The sequence below is a fragment of the Oncorhynchus mykiss genome, chromosome 21 (assembly GCF_057628025.1).
Source record: "Oncorhynchus mykiss isolate SJ-2025 chromosome 21, ASM5762802v1, whole genome shotgun sequence".
NCBI lineage: Eukaryota > Metazoa > Chordata > Actinopteri > Salmoniformes > Salmonidae > Oncorhynchus > Oncorhynchus mykiss.
The window spans coordinates 10231514-10257200 of record NC_143042.1 but is presented as its reverse complement, the minus strand read 5'-3'; the positions used below and the strand labels follow the sequence as shown (position 1 = coordinate 10257200).

Here is a 25687-nt window from a genome sequence, read left to right as displayed (position 1 = left end):
ACATGGGGTGAACAGTTGTGGTGATTGCTCTCTACTCAATAGCATAGACAGTGAGACAGAACTGCCCAGCATCTACGACTCTGTTTACATAAGACAACACATTGCACAATTTTTTACTTGGGAAAAACTGCCCCAAACACCTTAGTTATAATGCAAAACATAATTACATATTTATTGATTTAGTCGTGAGTTAGCCTGCCCCAGAGCAGGCTAGTTCTGAAGGATTTGTTGCAATAGAAATTGACCTGGCTAAAAGGTGAGCCACTTTTGTAAGGCCAGTTTTTCAGAGTTGAGTTGAGTTACCTCGCTAACACCTGAAACCTGCTTCGTAGGGTTACCCATCTGGTCACCTCTGAGGCTGTGTTTGGCAGGCTGTGTCAAGACAAAACCTTTTCTGGGTCCTGATACCTCCACTATGGGTTCAATGCATCGCAACCAATTACATCTTTCTGCTCCATCAAGCATTACTCATGTCAAAGTTTTTGCAGAGCAGTCACAGAGGAGCCATCCCATTCTAGAACATCGGTGTCAGATACTGATGATACATGTGAGGGAAGAGCATCCACAGAGCAGTGTTAGAGGGAACTGATTGGTCTACAGCATAAACTGAGGAGTGTCCAAAAGTAATCAGATTACCAAAAGTACGTTACTCATTTTGCGTAATCCAATGGATTATGTTACTAATTACTTTTATTGTCATGTATTCTGACCGTGACAAATGGTTGCGGTGATGAAATACATGCACATATCATGACAAGGATCTTTCCAGGGGATCCACAGGGGTGGGACAGGGACGGAACGGGGGATTACCTATGGCTCCAAACCCTCAACCTAAATAAATACAGGAGAAGGTAGGTTCATCTACATTTATTAGTCACATGCAGGCATATTTCTAAGTTGTGATTATAATAATTTACATAATATGTATTCTGTGTGAAATGTCTAACTAGTAGTTTCATTTCTGCCTAATTGAGTCAAACTGAATTTCAAGGGTACATGTATGGTGACCACTATGTTGTGTGTGGAGTGGAAAGGGTGACGTTTCAGGTTCTCTGTGATAATGTTGTGATATTTGACACTAGTTTTCTAAGATTTTAGATAAGTTTGATATTAATGTCTGTCTTTTTAGCCATTTCAAAAAGATGATAATTTTGCTGGGATTACAATAAAAAAATGAGTGTGATGTCAATGATATCCATTAAAAGCAAAAAGCAGAAAATAAAATGACATTCTCATCGCTTCCTCTCTCTCTCTCTGTCTCTCTGTCCCTCTCGCTCTCTGTCCCTCTCGTCACTCCCCCCCCTCTCATCACTCTCCCCACTCTCTCTCTCTTTCTCCCTCTCTCTCAGAAAATTTGACAAAATGTGGAAACGGATCATTTTTTGTGGACTGGTGATCTGTCTCATGTGCCTCACTGACCAGACACAGGTAAATCAGTCAACACTGATAAACAGAGAAACATGTTATTTCCTTTAAACCTGGGAGTAACCATTACTTATCTGCTGGTTTGTACAGTGCCAGAAAAAAACTTTAGTTGTTCAAGGTAAATGTAACACATTTGTTTTACTTACATGAAAAACACAAGGGACAACCATTCTTAACCTGACCCCTGTCTTTTTCAATATGTTATTGTGTATGTGCATGTGTGTTTGCTTGTTTCAGGGACAGATTGCACACAGATCAAAACACCAATGGAGTGTATGTCATTCAGCCTGCAGGAGTCACATCCCCCTTTAAGGTATGGAAACATCTAAATATTTAGGCCAGGTACTTTTTCTACTAGGGATGCACAATATATCGGTGAGCATATCGGAATCGGACGATATTAGCTAAAAATGGCAACATCGGAATCGGCCCAATGTCTTGTTTAACGCCGACGTGCAAAGCCGATGTCAAAGCTGACGTGCATACCAATATAATGTAGGTAGATGACGTGCATACCTATATAATGTAGGTAGATGACGTACATACCTATATAATGTAGGTAGATGACGTACATACCTATATAATGTAGGTAGATGACGTGCATACCTATATAATGTAGGTAGATGACGTACATACCTATATAATGTAGGTAGATGACGTACATACCTATATAATGTAGGTAGATGACGTACATACCTATATAATGTAGGTAGATGACGTACATACCTATATAATGTAGGTAGATGACGTGCATACCTATATAATGTAGGTAGATGACGTACATACCTATATAATGTAGGTAGATGACGTGCATACCTATATAATGTAGGTAGATGACGTACATACCTATATAATGTAGGTAGATGACGTGCATACCAATATAATGTAGGTAGATGACGTGCATACCTATATAATGTAGGTAGATGACGTACATACCTATATAATGTAGGTAGATGACGTACATACCTATATAATGTAGGTAGATGACGTGCATACCTATATAATGTAGGTAGATGACGTACATACCTATATAATGTAGGTAGATGACGTGCATACCTATATAATGTAGGTAGATGACGTGCATACCTATATAATGTAGGTAGATGACGTGCATACCTATATAATGTAGGTAGATGACGTACATACCTATATAATGTAGGTAGATGACGTGCATACCTATATAATGTAGGTAGATGACGTGCATACCTATATAATGTAGGTAGATGACGTACATACCTATATAATGTAGGTAGATGACGTGCATACCTATATAATGTAGGTAGATGACGTGCATACCTATATAATGTAGGTAGATGATGTGCATACCTATATAATGTAGGTAGATGACGTGCATACCAATATAATGTAGGTAGATGACGTGCATACCTATATAATGTAGGTAGATGACGTAATGACGCCACGAAAAATACAGCGCTACACAGAACAAAAGCAGGAAAATACTAAGCACACTCTTCCAACAACTAAACAAGTTCAAGTCCAGCAGTCATTTGAAAGAGTAAGAACATTTCAGCGAGACAACTCGCTAAGATAATGGTTTCATTGCCCTTGACAATCAACCGTCCTCTGTCGTGGATGATGTTGGCTTTCACCGACTGGTCGAGCCCCGGTACACACTATTTTTCAGATGTTGCCCTACCGGAGTTACACAATTTTGTTGAAATGTGCAACTGTGAGCTACTTGCTACGGGCGTCACAACTGACATTTGGACCAGCCATGTCAGCCCCATGAGCATGCTGAGTCTGACAGCACAGTGGGTCGACAAGGATTTCGAACTGAGGAAAGTCGTAATTGCATGTTCATGAATGTGCTGGTTCTCATACCGCTGCTGCCATTTCAATGGCATTTGAGAACATGTTTGAAACATGAACACACTCCTAGCGCCATTCGAACAACTGACTCCATTAATAAGCTAATCAACTGCGTCTGCAGCAGACGTGATACCCTCTGTATTGAAACGCCTGCTCAACAAAACTGCCGACACAGACCGTGGGGTTAAAACTTACAAAAGTACTCAAGGCTGTGAACAAGCGATTTGGTGGCATTCTCTCTGAGCCTCTTTACTGTGTCACCACCATGCTCAATGCTAGGTACAAGGACCGCTACTTTGATCCAGACCAGAAACAGGGTTTATGTGAAATGTTATATACACAACAGGACAAGATGGAAATGGACACAGTGACAGTGCGCACCAAGGAAGAGAGGCCACGGAAAGACAGAGCTGAAACTTAACTGCTTGACATGTATGATGAAATCCTGTTTGAGAATGAAACAACTGAACATATTAACCATGAAAGAGCATAGCAAGGAAGTAAGAAAACTAGGTTTGATTATGTTTTACTGGTAATGGGGACATACGTTAATGCCAACAAAATAACTTTTTGGTCAGTGTGGTGTGTGTGTGTCTAACCTTTATTTAACTTGGCAAGCCAAATCTGTACGATGCTGGGCCAATTGTGCGCCGCCCTATGGGTCTACCAATCACGTCCGGATGTGATACAGCCTGGATTCGAACCAATGACTGTAGTGACGCCTCTTGCACTGAGATGCAGTGCCTTAGACCGCTGCATCCATGTGTGTGTGTGTGTTAACTATTTAACTGTACTAGAATGCTTAAAAGGCCGCTAAAATTTTAAATATTGGTTATCGGTATCATTTCTTTTGGCAAGGAAAATATCGGTATCAGCCAAAAATATCATATTGGTGCATCACTAATATCTACTATTGTCATTTGGTTACACAACCACAAAGGGGCGGTAAAGCTTAGCTATAGAATGTTGAAGGTGTTGCCAGGCTTGCACGAGTTAATGGAGTTCCACAGGGTTCCATTCTTGGACCGTTTTGTTCACAACAAAACAACTTGTCAAAAACATTGTTGATTCAAAAGTACATTGATATTGTGTACAGGTGTTTTGTGAAATGCTTGCTGATATGCAACTGATGCAACTGATACTGAAAACATTGAAATGCATTTGTTTATAATGCTCATGTTTACTTCTAAGTCAACCTATCATAGAGGGTTCGGCATGCTGCAGTGGATTTATGTTAAGTACATTTTTCACATTTTTCACTCAATTCAGTTCTCTTTGCTGTTGTTTCCTAGAGGACCACTGGCTGGGTCTAAGGTGTTTGCTCTAACCAAGGGGGGTTGGGGGCTGAGATCGACCATGCGGGTTGATCTGTGGACTTTGAAGGGGGCACTGCCTTCGCTGAGTACAGTGACTTCCATCTGGGCACGGAGAAGGAGGCCTATAAGCTGAACGTTGGAGCCTACAGGGGCAACGCAGGTAATGGTGAATTTCAACAGCACAAGGTGGCAGGGGTCTTATCATTTACTTCAGTGTTATAGTTATTTCACATTTGGTGGCAGCAATGGGACCATTACACATCACATATGTCATATGATATGTATTCTGGGTTGATATTTATAAATGGTGTATACTTTGGAAGTCAATATAATCAAGAGTGAATTAGAACTGAAGTATTCTCTCTGCATCCCTCCCTGTCTCTCCGTAGGTGACGCCATTCGTGGGGAAAACGCCGGCATTGACCAGTATGGCTTTGGCTTCAGCACAACTGACAAGGACAATGACGGCTGCTCGCCCTGCATCTTTGGAGACATCGCCGAGAACACGTGCAGCTTCTCGGAGGGAGGAGGAGGGTGGTGGTACAGTCGCTGTGGCTCTGCCAGCCTGAACGGAGACTGGCACCCCGCCGGCGAACACATCGGCTGGGCCTCCGGCCTCCACTGGGAGACCTGGAAAGGACCTGCTCCATACTCGGCCCGAGCCAGCCGCATGATGATCAAGTCTGTGTGGAAGAAGATTATTACAGCAAACTAACACGAAAACGAATTATGAAAAAACTATTTCGTAAACTGAAATAAAACAATTAACAAGGCAAGGTTTGACAAACAAAACTATACTGAAACTTATCTTTAACTTACTAAAATAAAAAGACTTGACCAGTTATGGTCTATAAGGTCAACATGGTCAGAGTCACCATGTTTTCAGTGAATACCATGTGGAAGTGAATACCATGTGGAAGTGAATACCATGTGGAAGTGAATACCATGTGGAAGTTCTATTTGTTGCACTGCGACAATTATGCATATCTAATGTGAACAGTTTAAATAGTTTGACATAACTTAGTCTGGAATGTTGATATTGTATGCGTTTTTCAAATATAATTATCTTTAGAACATTTGTTTAGCACACACTTAGCCCATACTCAATACAGTTCAGACACCCTTGTTTTGCCCTGTAAACATGCTTGAATTCACACATTCAAAGCTCTGTGTTTAAAGTGAAATAAAAAGTTGTACTCATTGCATATTAAATCATTCATGGTTTCTCATCATAGAGTGAATAGGTTGTTGTTCTCCTACCCTAGAAGCCTGGTTTCTAGCTTTGATTGAATCGGGATATTTAGCTTTGTTACACATTGCTACATTAATCCCAGGGCTCACTTGAAAAATAGATCTCAATGTGACTTATCATGGTTAAATAAAGCATAAAAAGAATGAAGACTTAAACTTTGATGAACAGATTATGATTAACAAATCAGCATACCCTGTTGTGCCTACTACAACTCTTTGAACATGACGTGACATTTCAGATAAAGCAGAACAATTAGAAGAAAGTCTTTGTCAACAATTTAATTTCTGTTTCAAATAAATGAAGCCCACTTTGTCACCTGTAGGAGTCTCACTCAGCATTCCTGTGACTTCTTTACACACTGTCCTGAAGAGATAATTATGCACACACACACACAAAGAGGTAATGTAACATGTATTGCTATTTTTATTATGATGCATTATATTGAGGTATTAACCCAGAATAACAACCAAATGGACTAACAGACTTGGAACATTCAAGTGGTCATGTCTTGTGTCTTTTGACTTACGTTCTTTCTTTCTCTCCTCTTTCTCTTTCTTCTGGAAGACTTTTCCATCCGACTGCTCCTTCCATCGCACAGATGCACCTCCATCTGTCTGGGCGATCTCTGCCTGTATCTAAAAACAACATGGATTACAAATGCTGTATAAAGATGTGATCCAAAGGAAATGATCTGATGGCCATTTACTAATTTGTATAAGTGTTGTCACATGTCTGAGAGGTATTCTTTCACTTCATTGATTAGGCTACAGTACAACGCTGTAAAAGAGCCATAGCAAATCTATAGCAAAGATCCAAAGTTACTCCCGGAAACCTCTCCTCCCACCTGTGTGAGAATTTGCTCTTTCACCAGAGGGTCATTAAGGTCAACTCCTGGAGGTACTTTCAGAAACATCTTCACCGTGCTTACAGTTTTCTTTCCTGTGAAGAGAAACATCTTGACATCAGGCTCTTATTCATTAGTGCACTTATTCATTAGTGCACATTAGTGCACTCCTCAGGCTCTTATTCATCATCTGTTGCAAAAGGTTTTGCAAAAGGTTTTGCAACAGAAAACGAAAACAAACGTTTCTTATAACCTTTGAAAGTAACTGCCTCTTAACTGCCTCTTTAACTGCCTCTCATTCCGTATCATGTCCCCTAATCTTTTCAATGGGATTGCCGATTATATCATAATATTTGTAAAAACGCAATAATTGAAGATATATACGTACCAGTCAAAAGGTTGGACAAGCCTACTCATTTCTTTATATTTTTTTAAATTGTAGAATTATACCGAAGACATCAAAACTATGAAATAACACATATGGAATCATGTAGTAACCAAAAAAGTGTTAAACAAATCAAAATATATTTTATATTTTAGATTCTTCAAAGTAGCCATCCTTTGCCTTGATGACAGCTTTGCACACGCTTGGCATTCTCTCAACTAGTTTCATGAGGTAGTCACCTGGAATGCATTTTACTTAACAGGTGTGCCTTATTAAAAGTACATTTGTGGAATATCTTAATCTTCTTATTGCGTTTGAGCCTATCAGTTGTGTTGTGACAAGGTAGGGGTGGTATATAGAAGATAGCCCTATTTGGTAAAATACCAAGTCCATTTTATGGCAAGAACAGCTCAAACAAGCAAACAGAAACGACAGTCCATCATTACTTTAAGACATGAAGATCAGTTAATCTGGAAAATGTCAAGAACTTTTAAAGTTTCTTCAAGTGCAGTCGCAAAAGTTGTCTCTATCTTCTTGCCGTTTGTGCTGTTGTCTGTGCCCAATAATGTTTGTACCATGTTTTGTGCTGCTACCATGTTGTGTTGCTACCATGTTGTCATGTTGTGTTGCTACCATGCTGTGTTGCATGTGTTGCTGCTTTGCTATGTTTTTGTCTTAGGTCTCTATTTATGTAGTGTTGTCTCTCTTGTTGTGATGTGTGTTTTGTCCTATATTTATATTTTATAAAAATATATATTTTTAATCCCAGCCCCCATCCCCGCAGGAGGCCTTTTGCCTTCTTGTAGGCCGTCATTGTAAATAAGAATTTGTTCTTAACTGACTTGCCTAGTTAAATAAAGGTTCAATAAAATAAAATGTAAAAAAAACATCAAGTGCTATGATGAAACTGGCTCTCGTGAGGACCGCCACAGGAAAGGAAGACCCAGAGTTCCCTCTGTTGCAGAGGGTAAATTCATTAGAATAACTGCACCTCAGATTTCAGCCCAAATAAATGCTTCACAGAGTTCAAGCAACAGACACATCTCAGCATCAACTGTTCAGAGGAGACTGCGTGAATCAGGCCTTCATGGTTGAATTGCTGCAAAGAAACCACTTGTAAAGGACACCAATAATAAGAAGAGACTTGCTTGGGCCAAGAAATACAAGACTGGTAGAAATCTGTCCTTTGGTCTGATGAGTCCAAATTTGAGGTTTTTGGTTCCAACCGCCATATCTTTGTGAGACGCAGAATAGGTGAACGGATGATCTCCGCATGTGTGGTTCCCAACGTGAAACATGGAGGAGGTGGTGTAAAGGTGTGGGGGTGCTTTACTGGTGACACTGTCTGTGATTTATTTAGAATTCAATGCACATTTAACCAGCATGGCTATGACAGCATTATGCAGCAATACGCCATCCCATCTGGTTTGCGCTTAGTGGGACAATAATTTGTTTTTCAACAGGACAATGACCCAACACACCTCCAGGCTGTGTAAGGGTTATTTGACCAAGAAGGAGAGTGATGCATCAGATGTCCTGGCCTCCACAATCACCCGACCTCAACTCAATTGAGATGGTTTTGGATTAGTTGGACTGCAGAGTGAAGGAAAAGCAGCCAACATGTGCTCAGCCTATGTGGGAACTCCTTCAAGACTGTTTGAAAACCATTCCAGGTCAAGCTAGTTGAGATAACGCCAAGATTGTGCAAAGCTGTCACCAAGGCAAAGGGTGGCTACTTTGAAGAATCTAACATGTAAAATATATTTAGATTTGTTTAACCAAACCCTTTTTTGGTTACTACATGAGTCCATATGTGTTATTTTATAGTTTTCATGTCTTCACTATTATTATACAATGGAGAAAATAGTGCAAATAAAGAAAACCCCCTGAATGAGTAGGTGTGTCCAAATGTTTGAGTGGTACTGTATATATAATTATATTTGTGTTGGTGAATGGCCAGATGGATTTTGTAAAGTTTTAGCCCTGAACGACAAGGCTACTTCCTCGGAAACAATGCATCACTTGCATAGCGTATTGGACAAATTCAAACAGCTCTGGTTTGGCCCGTTTGCTTCCTTTTCTGATTCTAGTGATTACTACCCATGATAGTGGTCCAAAAGAGAAGGAAAAGCTGCGGAATGTGTCTTTATAACGATCTTCAGATAAAAACAGGTGGGGGTGCTTACCTTTTTCCTTGCAGTCTTTAAGGGTGTAGCCTGAAACTCTGTCTTCTAAGTGTATCACATTCATTGCCCTGCCACCAGCTGAGCCCTTCAGATAGCACTCCTGTCGACTTTGTGAGAAGATAAACATTTAGTTAGACATTATCTTCTGATTATGTTGATATCTGTTGCATATGAAAGTTTGTGTAACTCTGTTACGGTGAGTGAATGAGGACCCAAAAGCGAACTAACTTAAACAGAGCTTCTTTAATAACCAAAACAAAACGTAGGCTCAGATGGACCGGCAGGTTCCGACAGGACAGGACAAGGTTGCAGCAAACATGACGATAGTCTGGTTCAGGCATGAACAACACAAACAAGAATCCGACAAGGACAGGAACAAAAACAGAGAGAGATATAGGGGACTAATCAGAGGGAAAAAGGGAACAGGTGGGAAACGGGGTGACGAGGTAGTCAGGAGGAGACAAGGAACAGCTGGGGGAAAGCGGGGGAGAAAAGGTAACCTAATACGACCAGCAGAGGGAGACAGGGTGAAAGGAAAGGACAGAAAGACACAACATGACAATACATGACAGTACCCCCCCACTCACCGAGCGCCTCCTGGCGCACTCGAGGAGGAAACCTGGCGGCAACGGAGGAAATCCTCGATCAGCGCACGGTCCAGCACGTCCCGAGAGGGAACCCAACTCCTCTCCTCAGGACCGTACCCCTCCCAATCAACGAGGTACTGGTGACCACGGCCCCGAAGACGCATGTCCAAAATCCTGCGGACCCTGTAGATGGGTGCGCCCTCGACAAGGATGGGGGGGGGGGGGGAAGACGAGCGGGGGCGCGGAGAACGGGCTTAATACAAGAGACATGGAAGACCGGGTGGACGCGACGAAGGTATCGCGGAAGAAGAAGTCGAACTGCGACAGGATTAATGACCCGAGAAATACGGAACGGACCAATGAACCGCGGGGTCAACTTGCGAGAAGCCGTCTTAAGGGGAAGGTTCTGAGTGGAGAGCCAAACTCTCTGACCGCGACAATATCTAGGACTCTTAGTTCTACGCTTATTAGCAGCCCTCACAGTCTGCGTCCTATAACGGCAAAGTGCAGACCTGACCCTCTTCCAGGTGCGCTCGCAACGTTGGACAAAAGCCTGAGCGGAGGGGACGCTGGACTCGGCGAACTGAGATGAGAACAGCGGAGGCTGGTACCCGAGGCTACTCTGAAAAGGAGATAGCCCGGTCGCAGACGAAGGAAGCGAGTTGTGGGCGTATTCTGCCCAGGGGAGCTGTTCTGACCAAGACGCAGGGTTGCGAAAAGAAAGACTGCGTAAGATGCGACCAATAGTCTGATTGGCCCGTTCTGCTTGACCGTTAGACTGGGGGTGAAAGCCGGAAGAGAGACTGACGGAAGCCCCAATCAAACGGCAAAACTCCCTCCAAAATTGAGACGTGAATTGCGGACCTCTGTCCGAAACGACGTCTGACGGAAGGCCATGAATTCTGAAAACATTCTCGATGATGATTTGTGCCGTCTCTTTAGCAGAAGGAAGCTTAGCAAGGGGAATGAAATGAGCCGCCTTAGAGAACCTATCGACAACCGTAAGAATAACAGTCTTCCCCGCTGACGAAGGCAGTCCGGTGACAAAATCTAAGGCGATGTGAGACCACGGTCGAGAGGGAATGGGAAGCGGCCTGAGACGGCCGGCAGGAGGGGAGTTACCGGACTTAGTCTGCGCGCAGACCGAACAAGCAGCCACGAAACGACGCGTGTCATGCTCCCGGGTGGGCCACCAAAAACGCTGGCGAATGGAAGCAAGCGTACCCCGAACGCCAGGGTGGCCGGCTAACTTGGCAGAGTGAGCCCACTGAAGAACGGCCAGACGAGTAGGAACGGGAACGAAAAGAAGGTTCCTAGGACAAGCGCGCGGCGACGGAGTGTGAGTGAGCGCTTGCTTTACCTGCCTCTCAATTCCCCAGACAGTCAACCCGACAACACGCCCCTCAGGGAGAATCCCCTCGGGGTCAGTGGAGGCTACTGAAGAACTGAAGAGACGAGATAAAGCATCAGGCTTGGTGTTCTTAGAGCCCGGACGATAACAAATCACGAACTCGAAACGAGCGAAAAACAGCGCCCAACGCGCCTGACGCGCATTAAGTCGTTTGGCAGAACGGATGTACTCAAGGTTCCTATGGTCAGTCCAAACGACAAAAGGAACGGTCGCCCCCTCCAACCACTGTCGCCATTCGCCTAGGGCTAACCGGATGGCGAGCAGTTCGCGGTTTCCCACATCATAGTTACGTTCCGACGGGGACAGGCGATGAGAAAAATACGCGCATGGGTGGACCTTGTCGTCAGAGAGGGAGCGCTGAGAAAGAATGGCTCCCACGCCCACCTCTGACGCGTCAACCTCGACAACGAACTGTCTAGAGACGTCAGGTGTAACAAGGATAGGAGCGGATGTAAAACGATTCTTGAGGAGATCAAAAGCTCCCTGGGCGGAAACGGATCACTTAAAGCACATCTTGACAGAAGTAAGGGCTGTGAGAGGAGCTGCCACCTGACCGAAATTACGGATGAAACGACGATAGAAGTTCGCGAAGCCGAGAAAGCGCTGCAGCTCGATGCGTGACTTAGGGGCGGGCCAATCAATGACAGCTTGGACCTTAGCGGGATCCATCTTAATGCCTTCAGCGGAAATAACAGAACCGAGAAATGTGACGGAGGAGGCATGAAAAGTGCACTTCTCAGCCTTCACAAAAAGACAATTCTCTAAAAGGCGCTGGAGGACACGTCGAACGTGCTGAACATGAATCTGGAGTGACGGTGAAAAAATCAGGATATCGTCAAGGTAAACGAAAACAAAGATGTTCAGCATGTCTCTCAGGACATCATTGACTAATGCCTGAAAGACAGCTGGAGCGTTAGCGAGGCCGAAAGGAAGAACCCGGTATTCAAAGTGCCCTAACGGAGTGTTAAACGCCGTCTTCCACTCGTCCCCCTCCCTGATGCGCACGAGATGGTAAGCGTTACGAAGGTCCAACTTAGTGAAAAACCTGGCTCCCTGCAGGATCTCGAAGGCTGAAGACATAAGAGGAAGCGGATAACGATTCTTCACTGTTATGTCATTCAGCCCTCGATAATCTATGCAGGGGCGCAGAGACCCGTCCTTCTTCTTGACAAAAAAAAACCCTGCTCCGGCGGGAGAGGAGGAGGGGACTATGGTACCGGCGTCAAGAGCTACAGACAAATAATCCTCGAGAGCCTTACGTTCGGGAGCCGACAGAGAGTATAGTCTACCCCGGGGGGGAGTGGTTCCCGGAAGGAGATCAATACTACAATCATACGACCGGTGTGGAGGAAGAGAGGTGGCCCTGGACCGACTGAACACCGTGCGCAGATCGTGATATTCCTCCGGCACCCCTGTCAAATCACCAGGCTCCTCCTGTGAAGAAGAGACAGAGGAAACAGGAGGGATAGCAGACATTAAACATTTCACATGACAAGAGACGTTCCAGGAGAGGATAGAATTACTAGACCAATTAATGGAAGGATTATGACAAACTAGCCAGGGATGGCCCAAAACAACAGGTGTAAAAGGTGAACGAAAAATCAAAAAAGAAATGGTTTCGCTATGATTACCAGAAACAGTGAGGGTTAAAGGTAGCGTCTCACGCTGAATCCTGGGGAGAGGACTACCATCCAGGGCGAACAAGGCCGTGGACTCCCTTAACTGTCTGAGAGGAATGTCATGTTCCCGAGCCCAGGTCTCGTCCATAAAACAGCCCTCCGCCCCAGAGTCTATTAAGGCACTGCAGGAAGCTGACGAACCGGTCCAGCGTAGATGGACCGACAAGGTAGTGCAGGATCTTGAAGGAGAGACAGGAGTAGTAGCGCTCACCAGTAGCCCTCCGCTTACTGATGAGCTCTGGCTTTTACTGGACATGAAGTGACAAAATGACCAGCAGAACCGCAATAGAGACAGAGGCGGTTGGTGATTCTCCGTTCCCTCTCCTTAGTCGAGATGCGGATACCTCCCAGCTGCATAGGCTCAGCTCCCGAGCCGGCAGAGGAAGATGGTAGTGATGCGGAGAGGGGGGCAACGGAGAACGCGAGCTCCTTTCCACGAGCTCGGTGACGAAGATCAACCCGTCGCTCAATGCGAATAGCGAGTTCAATCAGGGAATCCACGCTGGAAGGAACCTCCCGGGAGAGAATCTCATCCTTTACCTCTGCGCGGAGACCCTCCAGAAGACGAGCGAGCAAAGCCGGCTCGTTCCAGCCACTGGAGGCAGCAAGAGTGCGAAACTCAATAGAGTAGTCTGTTATGGATCGATTGCCTTGACATAGGGAAGACAGGGCCCTGGAAGCCTCCTCCCCAAAAACAGATCGATCAAAAACCCGTATCATCTCCTCCTTAAAGTCCTGATACTGGTTAGTACACTCAGCCCTTGCCTCCCAGATTGCCGTGCCCCACTCACGAGCCCGTCCAGTAAGGAGAGATATGACGTAGGCGACACGAGCAGTGCTCCTGGCGTAAGTGTTGGGCTGGAGAGAAAACACAATATCACACTGGGTGAGGAACGAGCGGCATTCAGTGGGCTCCCCAGAGTAACACGGCGGGTTATTGATTCTGGGCTCCGGAGATTCGAAAGCCCTGGAAGTGGCCGGTGGATCGAGGCGGAGATGGTGAACCTGTTCTGTGAGGTTGGAGACTTGGGTGGCCAGGGTCTCAACGGCATGTCGAGCAGCAGACAATTCCTGCTCGTGTCTGCCTAGCATCGCTCCCTGGATCTCGACGGCTGAGTGGAGAGGATCCGAAGTCGCTGGGTCCATTCTTGGTCGGATTCTTCTGTTACGGTGAGTGAATGAGGACCCAAAAGCGAACTAACTTAAACAGAGCTTCTTTAATAACCAAAACAAAACGTAGGCTCAGATGGACCGGCAGGTTCCGACAGGACAGGACAAGGTTGCAGCAAACATGACGATAGTCTGGTTCAGGCATGAACAACACAAACAAGAATCCGACAAGGACAGGAACAAAAACAGAGAGAGATATAGGGGACTAATCAGAGGGAAAAAGGGAACAGGTGGGAAACGGGGTGACGAGGTAGTCAGGAGGAGACAAGGAACAGCTGGGGGAAAGCGGGGGAGAAAAGGTAACCTAATACGACCAGCAGAGGGAGACAGGGTGAAAGGAAAGGACAGAAAGACACAACATGACAATACATGACAAACTCAGTCACGTGGTAAATTCGCTGTTGAGGTTATGAAGCTATGTGCAGCTGGAGATTCCTTTTCAATGTTTACGAACTACTATGATCAGTGTTACTGGTAGCAGCATAAAATGACATACAGAATTATTAGAATGCACAATGAGATTCTAACAACAGAATCATCCATATTGGTAAAGATATGTAAATGTAAATATGGTAAAATATTGTATAAAACAATGAATTTGTAAATATATTGTAATTTGATAGGATATCTATGGGTACCAGTAACCGTTATAAAAACTACACTAACAGCTGTACCATTGGAATGTTGTATATTTCAATTGAACATGTCTACCTGTGAATATATGTGAAATACTGACAGGCATCAAGTTGGGTGCAGCTCTGTTGACATTGGTTTGCATTTGGGCTTGCAAAGTGCTTAATGTCATTATAAATGAAACAAACATCTTTCAGGAGCTCCCTCACACAACCTGCGTGACAAAGACAAAATAAAACAGTTCAGGCAAGTCAGCCAGGTCGCATGCCTCAGACTGCGCTATTGGACGTCTGACCAAGGTGGTTATACGTCGGGAGGCAGTATGACAGTTCGTCCACCAGAGGGCTGCTGAGCAGGTGTTAGCACATGATCAGGTCTAATGGTCGTGTAACTTCTCCCTTAATTAACAATAGCCCCGACCCTGACCAAGTTGAGTCCTTGCCTAAACTTAATCAAATCTGGGTTATTGCTTCATTGAAGTCATTAATGTGATGAGCTATTGTCATTATTTTGACCAGGCAAGTCAATTCTAGTGATGATTCGACATTCCAAAATCTGACATTTGCTGCTGTTGAACAAAAGTCAAGTATCGCAGTGAGTTGATAGTAAATATACTGTTTGTTACAACGATCAGTGACACAAGCAACAATAAAGGCAAACACATACTTAGAAAGGGAGTACTTTCCCTGGGCCAGGATTTAAGGACATTGACTTAAAACCACTTGCCATTAACTATTTTCAGACGGTAGGTCATTGGGTTTGGTGATGCACTGGTCATGCAGCAATAGGTCCCATCGTCTGCTGGCTTCACATTTGAAAGGGTGAGGTCTAGCTCACCAATGCTCAGGTCTCCTCTTAGGCTGTATTTGTCAGGGTGTGTCGGGCCAAAAATGTCAGGTCCGGATACCTCCATTATTGGTTCAACGCACCAAAACCAATTACATGTTCTGCTCCAGCAAGCATTACTTATGTCAGAGTTTTTGCAGAGCAGAGTCACAGAGGATCCATCCCGTACTAGAACAGCTGTGTTGGACACTGCGGATAAATCTGTGGGAAGAGCATCCACAGAGCAATTCAAACCATAAGACCACCAAACATTCACAAATCACTATACAGATGAAGGATCTTAATTTCACCCATATTGTCACAGCAAAAATAATCCTGCAGCAACAGGATTTGAACATTTAGTCCCATAATGTTGCTTGAACGGTGGTTATATGCTTTTAGCTGGCCAAAAGTAAGCTACATGAAAAGTGCAATACTGTTAATATAATCGTGTGTTAGTGCGGGTTTTCAGTGAATCTCTGCATTTCCTGCGATGCAGCAAGATTCTTAGACTTAACTTACCCAGCAGAAGAGTAGTGAACAGCATGAACTGAAACATGCTGGCTGTGAGTCAGGAAGTAGGCCAAGTCCGTTTAGCATCAGGAACAAGAAACCAGGGGAATTTGGTAGAAACAATGAGTCAGTCATGTGAATTGCTAAACATTCTGATACAACTTCATATTTCCTGGTCATAAAGACAGATAAACTATAAAACAGGCATGGCATACGTAACTGTAGAGCTTAAAACTGGACATTCATTTCCTTATAACACATTGGAAAGTGCAGTAAATGTAACTCACAGGGAAAGATAACCAAATGGAGCTTTAGTTGTTGTGTTATCTTGTCCTATTGATGACATTAAATGCAAAAATCGGGATTTGCATAGCTGCACCATAGCTGCATTACAAGCTTCTTGTTAGATGGTTGAATAAGCAAACATGTGTCAATGCACCTTATTTTTTTCACAAACCAACAATGGGGTTTCATGGTTTATCTGTAATGGAAGTAACTCAACTTGAAACAAAAATGGGCTATACAAACTTTTGCTAACTTTAGCTATCACTAGCTAACGGTAGTGAAAGGAGAAACCAGATTTGTTTATTTTAACCTTTTACTGCAGTGGGCTAAATCAGGGTCACACAAAGTGATTATTTGCAGTCTAACAAATTTACTTTGAAACAATAGTATACACCTCACACATGGTTATGGGCTTTAAAAGGAGACACCTGTACCATGTCAGATATAGAGGTGAAATCTATTCCATTTGGAGTTTGCATCTCAATATTACACTTCATATATATCACAGAAGACTGAAATATAGCAAAACTGTTAGAAACACCAGTTTTTCATTGGTTATTTTGAAATAATCTTTATAAAATTATGAAAAATATTAATAACATTCCACCCATGAGGCCAAAGAGGGCGCTTTTGGTCATTGACTAAATCACTCCAAGTAAACGTAAACCAAATAATGAGTTTATTTCAGTTAATTTGTCAATTACATTTTTTTTATTGCACTTTTATCCCTATCACTCCCACTGATTTTTAGCTAGCAGTGGCTAAAGTTAGCTGCTTGTAGTTGCTGTTTAATGAAAACCGAACAAAGGATTATAGTTTCTCTTGGCCCATAGACTACTTTGTAGTATATATAAAATCCTGAACTTCCCCTTGAAAGTCAGCCTAAAAACATTAACAATGAAACAACATTTCAAGGTGCATTCCATGAACTGTATTTACAAATATGCATATACAGTACATTGCGAAATTAATATAACATGGAAAAATACTTCAAGCTGCATTCTAAAGTCCAGTCTAAAACAATAAGAGTATTTAAAATATATAATACCACACTTACCCTGTAACCTCAACCACCAACGCTCCATTTGGCCCCCCTATAGAGGCAGACAGGTATGAACAGGTGGCTGTCTGCAGTGAGAGGGTGTGTTTATTAGTGCTCAATCGTCCCTTTCTTATATGCTGCTGATCAGCACAAAACACACCCACCACATCCTTGTTTGTTTTTACACCCGCTTATAGGAAGATGGACAAAGAATGCAGTTGAATTATTAATGCACATATTGAAATATGCACTTCACACAGAGACATTGATAAAGATGTGTGTGTGTATAAGTGTATTATTCTCCGTCGGCACCGACTGGCGCAGTACGTCCATGGAGGTTGAGTGTTTAGTTGATCTTTAAGACAGTAACTAGAGGAGGATGGCACTAGCGGGAGTTCACCAGTAAGGCTGGCATACTTTTACTCTTGCCTTTGTACTCTATACCTCTTTATGCTATGCAGTACCTTTGGAAAGTATTCAGACCCTTTGGCTTTTTCCACATTTTGTTAGGTTATAGCTTTTTTCTAAAAACGTATTAAATCGTTTTTTCCCTCATCAATCTACACACAATACCCCATAACGACAAAGCTAAAACAGGTTTATAATTTTTTGACAATTTATTAAAAATAAAAAATTCAATATCACATTTACATAAGTATTCAGACCCTTTACTCAGTACTTTGTTGAAGCATCTTTGGCAGCAATTACAGCCTTGAGTCTTCTTGGATATGACGCTATACGCTTGGCACACCTGTATTTGGGGAATTTCTCCCATTCTTCTCTGCAGATCCTCTCAAGCTCTGTCAGGTTGGATGGGGAGCTATTTTTAGGTCTCTCCAGAGATGTACAATCGGGTTCAAGTCCAGGCTCTGGCTGGCTCACTCAAGAACATTCAAAGACTTGTCCCAAAGCCACTCTTGCATTGTCTTGGCGGTGTGCTTAGGGTCGTTGTCCTGTTGGAAGGTGAACCTTCGCCCCAGTCTGAGATACTGAGCACTCTGGAGAATTTTTTCATCAAGGATCTCTGTACTTTGCTCCATTCATCTTTGCCTCAATCCTGACTGGTCTCCCAGTCCCTGCCTCTGAAAAACACCACAGCATGATGCTGCCACCACTGTAGGGATAGTGCCAGGTTTCCTCCAGACGTGACACTTCACATTCAGGCCAAAGAGTTGAATCTTGATTTTATCAGAACACAGAATCTTGTTTTCATGGTCTGAGAGTCTTTAAGTGCCTTTTGGCAAACTCCAAGTAGACTGTCATGTGCCTTTTACTGAGGAGTGGCATCCGTCTGGGCACTCGATCATAAAGGCCTGATTAGTGGAGTGCTTCAGAGATGGTTGCCCTTCTGAAGGTTCTCCCATCTCCACAGAGGAACTCTAGAGCTCTGTCAGAGTGACCATCGGGTTCTTGGTCACCTCCCTGACCAAGGCCCTTCTCCCCCGATTGCTCAGATTTGCTGGGTTCAGGACCTTATATAGTCAGGTGTGTGCCTTTCCAAGTCTTGTCCAATTAATTGAATTTACCACAGGTGGACTCCAATCAAGTTGTAGAAACATCTCAAGGATGATCAATGGAAACAGGATGCACCTTAACTCAATTTTGAGTCTCATAGCAAAGGGTCTGAATACTTATGTAAATATGATATTTCTGTTTTTATATTTGAATAAATTTGCTAACATTTCTAAAAACCTGTTTTCACTTTGTCATTATTGGGTATTGAGTGCAGATTGCTGACCATTTTTATTTACTTAATCCATGTTAGAATAAGGCTGTAACATAACAAAATGTGAAACAAATTCAAGGGGTCTGAATACTTTCCGAAGGCACTGTATATAACTCAGTTCCAAAGTTCTGTGAGTGTGTGAGTGAGTGTGTGTCAGTCACCAGATGTCAACCCAATTGAACATTTATGGGAGATTCTGGAGCACCACCTGAAACAGTGTTTTCCACCACCATCAACAAAACACCAAATTATAGAATATCTCGTAGAAGAATGGTGTCACATTCTTCCAATAGTTCCATACACTTGTAGAATCTATGCCAAGGCACATTGAATGTGTCCTGGCAGCATGTGGTGGCCCAACGCCCTACTTAAAACACTTTATCTGGGTGTTTCCTTTATTTTGGCAGTTAGCTGTATATCACCCTCTAGTGGAAAATGTAGTTACCAGGTGAAAGCAAATTCTTAGTGGGCATCTAGCATTGCTTTCACCTGGGTCATATTCATTAGTGCACACGGTATCAAAATGTTTTGCAACCGAAAAGAAAAACAAGCATTTTTTTATTGGACAAATTGAATGAATACACCGAGTGAATATATATATATTTTTTACATTAAATATTAACTTGCTACGTTAATTCTCCTAAACTGCTGCATAAAAGGTAAATCTGACGTTAATTTGTCAAAAGCAGGATCCCTCCTAGCCATGACCGGGGTCCAGGGTTTGCTTACACCTGTTTAGTTCTTTAGAAATCATTGCAGTCAGATGAAGGAATGTTGATAAGGAGAGACATTCCTTATAGGCGTAAACGTCTTCCCGACTATTGAGGAAAAACTCCTGTACAGACAAATCAGTTGAATGGCCGTTGATTTCCATAAGCGGGCACGTTTTTTTCATGGGTCCTCCTATGTATGCACGCATCATTTTGTTATGGGTGTTATAGTAAAGACCATAGGCAGCTCTTTAGTTTCAAGTTTGGGGAGGCTACAATTTATCCTACCATTTCTACCGATCTGCATGCCAGTTATGATCATTTTTTATATGGGCATTTTCGTGGAACAATTTTCCAGCTGGAACAGCAGTTTTTTTTAGAGCGTTTTATCGGGATATATGGAATGATCAGATCATGATATTTCACACCGAGGCTTGGTGATTATCGAGGCCGGGAGTGTTGGAAAGCTATTTCAAATACTGAGGAACTGTCATTCGAAATGGATGTTAAAGAAACAGACTTGGTTGACTTACTGTGTGAGGTCAAGAAAAAATGACTGCGAAACTCAGATTATTAGTGGTGGATGTGGTGAGTTATGACAATCACGAAATCTGACATTGCAAAATAGACACATTCCTACTTTTGCATGGAGCAGCCAGGTACATCGACTTCTGTGCGTGTTCAGGCGCACGGTCCCTCGACTGTATCAGGACGTGGCTCATTGCTCACGGAGCACTCAAAACAAAAGGCAATTAACAAAGATTTGACAACTTGTAATTGGTATGAAATTAACCAAAACTTGTTTCTCAATAGTGTAGGAGGTTGTGAACTCAACACTGCAAACATAATGAGAAAGGTAAATGACTATAGTTAATACATGCATTAACAGAAATGAATGTAAATGACACGGGATTAACGGTACATTTACTAGACCTACTTGTGTCGGGTCTCTGGCTATCATTAAATGTGAATACTTATTCTATCAAATCAATTATCACGTGATTAAACTAATCATGTCAACGTAATTAACTGGAAGTTGGGGAATCACAGAATCTTCAGATTACAGTTATAATTTTCCAAATATAACTAAATTAGTCTTCTTTTAATGAATTATTCTTTCCAAATGTCGTAAATGGTTGGTTATCTGCACGAACCCAGCCTAAACTATGAATCATCCATACACCAATTGGCTTAATCATTTATTTACTAACTAAATAATCACAGAAATGCATAACAAACAAACAGTACATTGGTTACTAACAATGATAGGGAAGATCCCACAGTGGGCTAAACCGATATGACGGCTTGGTATACAAAGAAAAGGGGGTGTGGACTGATAAAAGAGCGGGAAAGACAAAATGAATCACTACACAGTGGATAATTATATTAATTGAAATGCTAATTCTTTGCACATGAACGTTCACTCATTCGGAAATAATTGCAGTCAATATATTTACGCCCATATGTCGTTGTTGTCTTCTCTGTTGGAATTGTCGGTCCGTCTGCTGGAGAGTCAGTTCATCAGAGAGTCTGGTTACTTCCACAGAAGTCACGTCTTTCATGGTTGAAGCTCTATCCGCAGCTCCTGATAGCGTTTGTTGTAATGGATACGTCAGGCGTCCATTATTCTTAGAGTAGATGTTTCGGCGGTTGTCGGTTTTCGCATCCTAGGTTTACATCATTTCTAGCTGCAGTCTAGTAATTAGTATCTAAGATTCGCTCTTATTCTGTAGGGATCGATAGTCTCAGAGTTTAACCATTTCCAGCAGTGTAGCCAATGCTCCACGTGGTATGGTTAGGAATTCAACAACCATTGCAACCTTAGCTTACACCAGGGTTTGCATGCTCTGATGTGAATTGGGTCAGGGGGCTCTTATAGAAATGTAGGAAAGAGGTTGGTTCATCATTTCCAACCAATGCCTATTCACTTGTGTGTGGCCACTGAGTGAGCATATTTTACTTATGAAAATAATTCTGTCATTTTAAATGTTAACATCATTTCGCAAATACTTTCATCTTTACTCATTCACTTTATACAATAATTAGATGCAAACCTCATAACTGAGGCACCTGTATAAACAGAGTTAGGGTAATGTGGCTGTATTGTCTTTCATGAGGTCACAAACATGAAACAAAACGGAGCAGGTCGAAGCTGGCTTCTCCACCGACCATTTATACATTCTCCAAAATAGGAATATTGTTCAGTTCCCAAATTCTGGGATGGAGTAGTATTGGACCGGAGAATCCCTTTGTCTTACAGTGAAACTCTCCCTCCATACTGCATGGCCAGGGAGAGTCTCTTTACGGAATTTATGAAGTGGGGGTTGGGTTGTAAAACTGCCCCCCTGTTCACATCTCTGCTAGCCAATTCACTGAAAGGGCTAGCTTTATGACATCATTTTTGGTGCCGGGGTACTGTTTATATTTAGGTGCAGGAACTGTACAATACTTTTGAGCTAATATTTATAAGCTGTGCAGGAACTCAAGCAGTAGAAAATGTAAGGTTCTGGTACTCAGTTCTTGTGAGCTCCTGCCCAAGTCAAGCACTGCACACACCCCTCTCCTACTTCTTGTTGCAAAATTTTAAATGCTTATAACTTACAGCAGCTGCAAACGCGGGCTAGGCAACTCAATCATGTAGGACTATTGCCATGAGCGCTTCCCAAATTCGCTGGCTTCCCAAATAGGCATAGGCCTACAGATTTGAAACAATCCACAGCCAGTGGCGGAACTAGGGTTTTATAGATGGGCTACTTCAGGGGGTCCATAGCCCGTGACAGAAAATTAGTGTGTAACCCTTATTGCTGATTAGAGGTAGAAGTGATAATCCACTTAACCTGTTCTTCAATCTGGCAGATAATGTGGTCCAAAAGGATTACTTCATGAGAAATATTTAACATACTATGAATAGTCAGTGTCTCTACCATGGAACTGCGGCTCAATGTCTTTCTTTCTCTCTCTCTCCCTCTCTCTCTCTCACACACACACACACACACACACACACACACACACACACACACACACACACACACACACACACACACAGTACTCACATACTGGAGAGACTTGGGTCACTCTGTTTTCATTAATATATAATCTGGGTCTAGTGTTGAACATCCAAAACGTTTTCAGAAATAAAGCTCAGGCACCAAGGAGATAAGATAGCATTTGTGTATTACATAAATTGCATAGTTTATTTACAAAAAAGTACATTTATAAAAAAGCACACTACAATTTGACATACCAGGTATTCAGCAGAAATGGACTTGAAAAATAAAAATACATTTGGTGCCCATCAATATTACAAACTTACAGTATCATATTTATGCTCATATAAACTCAGCAAAAAAAGAAACTGCCCTTTTTCAGGACCCTGTCTTTCAAAGATAATTAATAAAAATCCAAATAACTTCACAGATCTTAAATGTAAAGGGTTTAAACACTGTTTCCCATGATTGTTCAATGAATCATAAACAATTAATGAACATGCACCTGTGGAACGGTCGTTAAGACAATAACAGTGTCATGACGTTGGCCTGAGGGTAGGTTTATGATAGTCATAAATACCTCTTCCCCCCTGTTTCCTCTCTCTACCCTACTGATGTGGCATTTGAAAACCCCTTGGTTAACATAGAGATTCTGGGAACATCAGGAGGTGGGGGGGAAATTAACTATATTCTGGTAATCCGACTAATTGAACATATGCGGTGGTACTTAATGAATATGATGTCAGTTCGGTTGTTATTTGAAACATTAACATCAATGATAAGATGACATAAACTCTACAGTGGAAAGTCTGCACATTGTAGTTATCGGATTCACATGGAATTTTTGTTCAATTTAAATGTTTGAATATAAAATTATTGGTGAAGAGATTAAAAGTAATTTTAGCTTCCAAATGAGAGATTTGGGATTTCATAAGGTTAGGGCTCTGCTCAATCAGTGGCCCGCCCCTGTGAAGGGACATGGGTTATAAAACGTTTCAAACACGCCCTCCTCTCCCTTCCTATATAAAGCCTTGATGAAAATGTAACCTCCTGTTCCAAGTACGTGAGGTCTGCAGCCTCTGCGTTAAAAGGACTAACATGTCAACTACAGAACTAAGCCAATCTCAGCGTGAGCTTTGGTTGCGAATGGTATGAACTTTGAACTCTCATTCACTACAGTAGTGATACCTCCTAGCCGTTGAGTTACCAACAGCAGCTGCAAATGCGGGCTAGGAAAGAACAGACAGAGTATTCTGTCTACCACACAACGACGTTACTACAACGTATCCAATTGACCACCAGAGACATTCTTCAAAGGACTCGGTTTGGCAACACGGCCTTCCATCTACCACCAACCTACCGAAGCGCACCTCAGAGTAAATATTTATTGCATTTTCCTTTTCCAAATGGGAGGTAATTTAGAATGCATAAAATATTGTATTTACAATAGCACAGCTTCTCCCTTTTGTTCCTCAGTCTTCCCTCTCTTTCACTCAAAACCAGCCCCTTTTCTTTGTGTAACCAGCTGTCATATCTGTTCCGCCCGCTAGGGACGTTTTCCTTTATGACATAATTTGTAATCAAGGTATAATTCATTCTGTGTACATGTAATTCTGTGTGATTAGTTAGGTATTTAGTAAATAAATAATTAAACCCAATTTTGTATTGCTGACTCAACACTTTAGCCAGGGTTCGTGAAGATGACCAAGAATTTACAACTTTCAGATGAGACTGAATTAAGGTGACGATTAATATTGACTGCTATTGATGTAAAATATTACTAGGTCTTTAATAAGTGTTTATTCGGAAGATAACAGCTCTATAAATATTATTTTGTGGTGCCCCGACTCTAGTTAATTACATTTACATGATTAGCTCAATCAGGTAATATTAATTACGTAGAAAGGATTTTATAGAATAGCATGTCATATCACTTAATCCGGCATAGCCAAAGACATGACAGTAGGCAATTAAGATCACAGTTATGAAAACTTAGGGCACTATAGAGGCCTTTCTACTGACTCTGAAAAACACCAAAATGAAGATGCCCAGGGTCCTTGCTCATCTGCGTGAACGTGCCTTAGGCATGCTGCAAGGAGCCATGAGGACTGTAGATGTGGCCAGGGCAATAAATTGCAATGTCCGCACTGTGAGACACCTAAGACAACGCTACAGGGAGACAGGACAGACAGCTGATCGTCCTCGCAGTGGCAGACCACGTGTAACAACACCTGCACAGGAACGGTACATCCGAACATTACAGCTGCAGGACAGGTATAGGATGGCAACAACAACTGCCCAAGTTACACCAGAAACGCACAATCCCTCCAACAGTGGTCAGACTGTTCACAATAGGCTGAGAGAAGCTGGACTGAGGGCTTGTAGGCCTATTGTAAGGCAGGTCCTCACCAGACAACATCGGCAACAACGTTGCATATGGGCACAAACCCACCATCGCTGGACCAAACTGGACTGGCAAAAAGTTATCTTCACTGACGAGTCATGGTTTTGTCTCACCAGACAAAACCGTGATGGTCGGATTCGCGTTTATCGTCAAAGGAATGAGCGTTACACCGAGGCCTGTACTCTGGAGAGGGATCGATTTGGAGGTGGAGGGCCCGTCATGGTCTGGGGCGGGGTGTCACAGCATCTTCGGACTAAGCTTGTTGTCATTGCAGGCAATCTCAATGCTGTGCGTTACAGGGAATATATCCTCCTCCCTCATGTGGTACCCTTCCTGCAGCCTCATCCTGACATGACCCTCCAGCATGACAATACCACCAGCCATACTGCTTGTTCTGTGCGTGATTTCCTGCAAGACAGGAATGTCAGTTTTCTGCCATGGCCAGCAAAGAGCCCGGATCTCAATCCCAACAAGCAC

At 42.7% G+C, this 25687-nt stretch overlaps 2 long non-coding RNA genes and 1 pseudogene across 5 annotated transcripts; 1 reads left to right on the top strand and 2 right to left on the bottom strand.

The window, feature by feature from the left end:
• Positions 1-1347: 1347 nt before the first annotated feature.
• Positions 1348-5369, top strand: LOC110501020 (angiopoietin-related protein 5-like; annotated as a pseudogene). The gene is made up of 4 exons (XR_016490152.1): positions 1348-1428; positions 1663-1738; positions 4548-4731; positions 4961-5369. The product of XR_016490152.1 is annotated as an angiopoietin-related protein 5-like (transcript).
• On the bottom strand, positions 3768-14927 carry LOC110499913 (uncharacterized). Its single transcript, XR_016490155.1, has 6 exons — positions 14797-14927; positions 9239-9345; positions 6668-6762; positions 6350-6458; positions 6140-6186; positions 3768-5254 (listed from the first exon to the last, which is right to left on the bottom strand). It is a non-coding gene; the product is annotated as an uncharacterized LOC110499913 (long non-coding RNA).
• Positions 14928-15440: 513 nt separating this feature from the next.
• LOC149972972 (uncharacterized) lies at positions 15441-21354 on the bottom strand. Of its 3 annotated transcripts, XR_016490157.1 has the most exons (6): positions 21277-21354; positions 20460-20554; positions 17399-17435; positions 16344-16389; positions 16066-16107; positions 15441-15765 (listed from the first exon to the last, which is right to left on the bottom strand). It is a non-coding gene; the product is annotated as an uncharacterized LOC149972972 (long non-coding RNA). The 3 variants fall into 3 exon arrangements; XR_016490158.1 differs by lacking the exon at positions 16344-16389; XR_016490156.1 differs by lacking the exons at positions 16344-16389; positions 20460-20554; positions 21277-21354 and having other exon boundaries at positions 17399-17490.
• Positions 21355-25687: the final 4333 nt, after the last annotated feature.